The following is a 6,795-nucleotide window of genomic DNA, read 5'->3' as shown; positions in this document are numbered from 1 at the left end:
AGAAATCAGTATAAATTCCATGTATCTTCTGAGTGCCTCAGGCAGAATCAGAAAAACCAAGTAAAAGCAAAACCTGTTTGTTTTATAAGCTTGTCTATGAAACAGGAGCAGCTCAAACCTGTTAATCCTCATTTTTACGGAAAAGCAGTTTCCAAATGTCTCAGAGTTAGTTAACTCTAATTTGCAGATCTGTTAGAAAGGATAGAGTATACCTCTGAACCTTGGCCAGCTAAAGGAGCACAGAGAGATCATCCACAGCTGAACAAAACCAATTACAACACAAGGGGAAGCAGCTGTTGGGTAAGCTTTAAAGGGCAGCTGCAGGAGGGCCTGCTGAGGGAAGCTGGAAGTGAGGAGTTTCTTTTTTTGTGGGGCAGGTTTCTTGGGTGTCCTGGTTCTCTTGTTCTTCCACAGGTGGTAGATTTGATTCAGTGTGTTAAGCCAGGAATGGCATCTGCTGTTCTTTACAGAGTGTTTTTTTGCATTTTCCTCTTTTCCATGGGTTCAGGCATGCTTTTTGTTCTGCAGCTGACTGGATCACAGTCCTATTCCTCTCTGATATCCATTATGGCAAACAAAGCTCACTAGCATGGTGAGTTTTCATCTAGCTATTTTTTTGCTGTAGCTGAGCTTGTATGGTGCTGACTTTTTCAGGCCTGTGATTTATAAGTTAAGAGTTAAAATAAGCCTCCATTGAAAAATTCTTTTTCTGGGAAGAGATGAAACACCACTCCTAGAGATGCATGTTGGGTGATAATCATGGAAACTGATTACCATGGAAAACAGGCTGCAGGCTTTGTTAGTCATAGCACTGCTCACGGAATCCATAAAACATCTTCATTGCCCTGTGTTGGCTGCTTTGAGAGGATGTTCAAGTGTTTCCCCAGTTGCTGCTGGGTAAATGGTGGGAAGAGCACAGAAGGAGAGATTGCTGGCAGGGAAAATTGCAGGCTTCCCCTGTGAAATACAAAGGGGCTGAACTGTAGTTGTCTGCCCTACTTGGGCTCCAATCCAGCTGGTATTTGTTCCTGGTGTGAAACATGTTTTTGCTCTATGAAACTGGAAGGTGAAAAAAGACTGTAGAACAGGCTTGGGAAATTTGACATGGGGTCCCTGTCAGACTTGGAGCAAGCAAGTGATGAATGCTGCAGTGGGCAAATTGCTCCCAATCATTTACATCCCAGATTTAGCTGGGACAACAGAAGAGGGAGATACAGTTTCTGACTATTTTTAGCCTTTTGTACAAGATGGCAGAGGGCAACTCTTCAGATGTTCATGACCCTTGGGTGGGCATTGTGTGCCACTGGTGACCATAATGTGATGAAAGACCTTGTGGTGGAAGCCACAGCAGTTGGACTTGTCATTTCCCCCGTTGCTTCCTTATGACTTTGATTAATCCAGACTCGTGCTGGGTTTGGCCAGTATTTAGCTGCTGTTGCAAACTTCATTGAAATGCACTTCCTGGCTCTGATGCCCTTGACCATGCATCTGGGGTGAGATCACTTATAAGGGGATGCTGCCTGATGCTTCTTGAGTTTGTCACCCACAAAAGGGGTTGTGGACTTTGCAACAGCAAGAAGCAGTTTTGTGTGATCCCTGCCTGAATTCTGGGGCTGATCACTACGACCTTTTACTATACAATCTCCCTAGTCTATTCCCACTCATGTCCCTGCATACCAGCTAACAACCTGTTTGATCATCTGCCTTTTTGAGGACAGCTCACTTGGGCTTTTACTTCCAGTCCAAGCTTTCCTGTTCCATACTTTCTTCCCAAAATATATTTCCTTCTGTGCTTTCCCTTTCACTTTGGATAATGAGGAAAGAGAAAGCAAGTATTTCAATGGTGGAGGAAGCTGTATGAAGAAAGTCCTGGGGGATGGGTGTCTTCTCAGTCTGGTTCCTTACAGGAACCCTTGTAGCTTTTTGTCTATTGCCAACTCTTATTTTTTCCTGCAAAGCCTATAATACTTTGTGCTTTTTTTTAAAACCAGAGTCCTGTGATTATTTAATCACTTCTGTGCAAACTGAACAGAGTCACAGTGGATTTTCCATCTGCTGTGAAAGGGCTGGATTGAAATAGTGTGCGCTGCTGAAAAAGCCCTTAGATCTTCCAAGTGTAATCTTTGAAAACCTGCACAACAGAAAGCAAATAAAAGGATCTCGGCCTTTATTTTGTAAAGGCTTTTTGGTTTTGGCAGGAAAGTCTCACCCATTTCTGGATAGCAGTGCTAAAAGCAAGGCGGTGTACATGATTTCCCTGTCTCTCCAGGCTTTGAAGACCCAAATTAAAAACTTTCTTACTTTTGTAATGTCATCCTTTCAGAGAGACCAGCTATTAGAAATGGGATGAGATGGTTTTTTTAAAGACTGTGTGGTGTTTGGGTTTTTGGTTGGTTTGGTTGGTTGGTTTTGGTGTGGTTTTTTTGGTTTTTTGTTTTTTTTTTTTTTGGTTTTGTTTTTTTTTTATGGGGTGATACATTAAAAGCACCTTGTGGAAAGTGGCTTTTCTGTGGGATAGATGAGCCTGCAAAGACCTGACTTCTCTAGAAAATGGTGGTGAGCTTCAATGCAGCAGCACAATGTGACCACGGGAGGAACAGCAGTGATGGGCAGGAAGAGGTAAGGGTACTCTTCTGTTCACCCCTCTTTTTTTTTACTTCAGAAACCCTAAAAAGCATCAAAAATCCATAAAAAGCTCTTCTGATTGTAGAGGATCTTAGCTCCCAGTAAGTAACCTAGGCATCTGTTTTGAATCTTTATGACAAGTTAGGGAAGAAAAGAGGCACTGCTGTGGATGTGTGCTGCTGGGGGGCTCGTCTCTGTTGTAGCATGAGTGGGAGCCAAGTGTCCTAAAATCCTCCTCTTCTTTTGCTCAGATTTTTTCTTGGGATTTTCAATGTATATTTTTCACTCCATTATTATTTTTCCTTTATTTTCTGCCTTGGTAACCTATATGCATATTTCTAATGTGTTTTTTCGTTGGTTTGGTTGTTTGTTTTAAGGAAGTAGGATTTACAGAAAAAAAATCTCATTTCCATTGCAAAGCGAAAGCTATTTCTCCCACAGAGGTTGTTGCAGAGGTTTGGCTGTTTTCTTGCTGCTTACAACCCCAAAAATGGGACAGAATGAGAGCAGGAATGAGATTTTGCATCTTTGAGCATAGCCTTTGAAGCATGGGCTTTACGAGGTGAAACTGTCTTGTTGGATCCCATGTATTTAGGAGTAATCATTTGCTTTTCTGTTTGACGTTGTTTTAGGTCTTGTGAGCACTGGTCAGAAATCCCTTTTCATGAGGGCAAAGTATTTATGGCTGCTGATTCTCTTGTGTTGATCTACTTGGTTTGAAGCAACAATTGCCCTAGGATATGGCCAGCCTTGAAACAGGGGTCTAATCCCAGTAACTAGTGCTTAAAACATGGTCAAAACCCTGAAACAAAATGCAGCTTGTAGCTAAAATGTAGTGCTTGTGATAGCTGACAAAGGAAGTACTGAAATGAGAATTAGCAGCACTGACTGGAGGCTTTATGTTATACTTTGCTTGGAAAATCCGGTGCACTTGATGTAACCCCTTTTGGTAATTAAGCTGTGGCCGAGCTGAACGTGGGAAGCAGCATACCCCATGACCATGGCAGTGTTAATTGAGAGCTCTGCTGTGCCACAGCTGCCAAAAGAGGAAAAGAGGGTGGTCCTCAACCCATTCACCCTTTGCTGCCACAATCGTTCAGACAGCAAACTGAATCCAGGTGAAAAACTGCTTGGGGAGAGGAAGGGATCAGTCCTACAGTTCTCTTGGTGGCTGGGCTGGGCAGGGTGTGCAGGTGCCTGTGCTGATGTGGGCAGCTGAGAGACTTCTTGGAGGAGTGCAGGGTGATTGCCATTTTACTCCCACTGCCTGGCTGGTTCATCGTGTGGTGCTCTCTGAACTGTGGGCTGACTCAGGCTATTAATCCATAAAGGAACCATCTGTTTCTGAAGCCCAGGGTTTTTTTTTTTTTTGTTAGGGAGCTGTGGAGCATCCCTGTATGAGGGCTGATGAGCACAGGAGGGAGGGGATACCCTGCTGTCCCACCTGCTCCATCCCTTACCAGCGCCCTTGAGCTGCAGCTCTGCTCTCAGACGCAGTCCCAAAGCATTCTCTTCCCACTTGGAAAGTGCTCTGATTCCTCTGGCTTTGAGAAGTATGTCAGAGTGGGAGCTGTTCCTCAGCAGCAGTCAGGAATGAGGGGGGCAAGCAGTGGGGAGTCTGTCTCCAGTCCAGCTGGGACCCACAAGCCAAACTTTTTTGTGAGTCATAGGGAAGCTATTCTGGCTTGGGCTGGGACAAACTTAGCCGTGTCCAAGGCACTTCTCAAGGCTGTAATTTGTGGCTGACTTTGCTTTCTCTCTGACAGCTTGCTGCAGTCTGAGTGGAAATGCAAAACTGTCCAAAAGCCAAACTGCTGCAGAAATTTTTTTTTCTTTTCTTTTTTTTTTTTTTTTTTTTTTTTTTTTTCCTTCAATGAAAGCACTTCTCATGCTGAGCTGGCTGTGACAGACTGCAAAAACAGAGCCTGCAGGGCCTCTGGCTGTGCTCCCCATATTGCCAAACAGAGAAGCCTCTCGTGCAGTGCTTATGCAAAGCAGAAAATTGGGTTCCAGGAGGGTGAGGACTCTGTGGAAAGAATTTATGTGCCTAAGGCATGGCAAAACCGAGCATCAGGCTTTCTGGAGCCAGCCAGGCTTTGATGCCAGCCCGGTCCAACTGGTTGGTAGGGGAGGCAGCCCTCCTGGATGCCAGCCCCTGAAAAGTGAGTCATGTGTTTTGCTGCAGGAGGATCTCCCCCTTGGGCACAGCTTTCCAGCCTGAGGGAGAATGGACTCTTCCTACTATGTAAGTGTCTCCCAGGAAATGAGGCTAAAAATCAAGTTTAGGCCTGGAAGGCCCTTGTTCTCTCCCAGCCCCATCAAAGTGACTCACTTGTGTGCAACCAAGGACCCCTGGTATTGACAGGATGAGCTGCCCTTTGGGGTTTCCCACTCTTGCAAACCAGTCCCATTGTTGATGGCAGGTAGCCAGTGCTTGAACTCTTGATGCCATTTTGGTTTATTCTAATCCCATTTTTAAGTGAGAAAACTAGCAGGCAGTATGGCTAAGCCAGTAAAGCTCTGTCATGGTGACAATTTGACAGGAAAGTGCTGGCCAGATATAGTGTGCTCTGTACTCGAGAGGAACCAGCAGTGTCTGTCTTGGTTCCCCAAATGAGAACAGATTGGGGTGATGATGCTAGTCCTTCCTAATGTCTAGAAGAAAAACATATTGCCTGCTGAAACAGCTCTTTTTTCCCTTGTGCTCTTAAACTAGCAGTTGGCTCCTGGTTAGAAACAAGGTGCCTTGTCAACACTTTATGTGCACTCATGAGATAAGAGAGGCACACTGAGCTCTGCCTAGGCCAGGTGGATTTAGCACCCGAGTAAAGGTTGCTTGTTTAGTCTGGCTGAAATTGCTGCTGGGGGTGGCTTTCTGCCTGGGTGATGCAGTCTGGGTGCCTGAGGCTCCAGTTTGGGAATTACCTAAGAGGTCCAGCTCCTGATGGGGTGGATAGGAGAGGCTAAGGAGGCTCCAAATGAAGCTGTGCTGACTGGCAGAGGGCAAAGGCCCTGTGTAAATATTAGGCTCTGCTGCTGTGTCTTTCAAAGAAGCGCAAGATAAGCCTCCTTCAGTGGCTGCTTAGCTTGGCTTTTAAATTTTAAAAAGATCTTCATAAGAGGAGAAGTGTGCATTACCCTTGTTTGGCATAGACTGGCTAAGTGAGACAGAGCGGAAATTAACTTCTTTCTGACCTTTATACCACAAGTAAACCTTAAATGTTATCAAGTGTGGTCCTTGAAAAATGAACATGAAGGTAGGGACATAATGCAACAATTCTGTGTATGGCCTTAAATGAAGGGCAATACCTTGAAGACCCAAAACTGGGCAGGGATAAGCCTCACAGATTGTGAGTCCATAGGATGTGATGAGTCTTTGCGAGTTATGATGGGCAAGCAGGGGAAGATACCCAAGCAAAGCTCTCTTGGCCATAAGCAGCATCACACTTGGGCAGGACCCTTCCACCACCCTCAAGCAAGGGATTGAAAGAGAAGGGGGAGCTGGTGTAGCAGCTCCATGCAGTCCTGGTGAGCCTGGTTTCTGCCTGGGAGGGACCAGCTCTGGCTCTCAGCTGAGCTGGTTCGGGTTGTTGTTCCAGAAGGAAGACACCGAGACACTGCCTTTTTGGCTAGGTTACTTTATTGTTCCAGAAGAACCCACAGCCTTGGGGTTTTGTTGTTGTTGCTGTTTGGTTGGTTGGTTTCTTTTTTCTTTGGGGGGGGGGGCGTTTTTGTTTGGGTTTTTTTTTTTATTTTTTTGTTTTGTTTGTTTTTTTTTGCTTGTTTTCACGGATGACGGTTCCAGTTGGCTGAATAATGCAAGGGATGTGGCAGGAGTGAGAAGCTGGGAGATACCAAGTCTATTCAGGCCATCTTTCTTAATTGCACTTTTAATTACCGGTCCTCAGGTCCACACAGATACAGATACCGATACCTACCTGCCCACTGACAGGAGGGAGCAGGAGCCTGACAACCACAGCGAGAGAAACACAAGGCCCCCCCCCCCACCTCCTGCCCCCCGGGCGGGTTTAGGAAATGGCGGGGTGGCTTCATCTGGCCAGGCAGGGGCACTTCCAGCTGCAGGAACTCATACTCATACTCCCACCCCAACAATCCCACTCCCCGGGGACCGCCGGCAGCCAGCTGGAGCCCTGCGGACGGATCATGCGA

Source organism: Heliangelus exortis, chromosome 7 (genome assembly GCF_036169615.1).
Source record: "Heliangelus exortis chromosome 7, bHelExo1.hap1, whole genome shotgun sequence".
Classification (NCBI taxonomy): Eukaryota; Metazoa; Chordata; class Aves; order Apodiformes; family Trochilidae; genus Heliangelus; species Heliangelus exortis.
Note: the sequence above shows the minus strand (reverse complement) of the source record.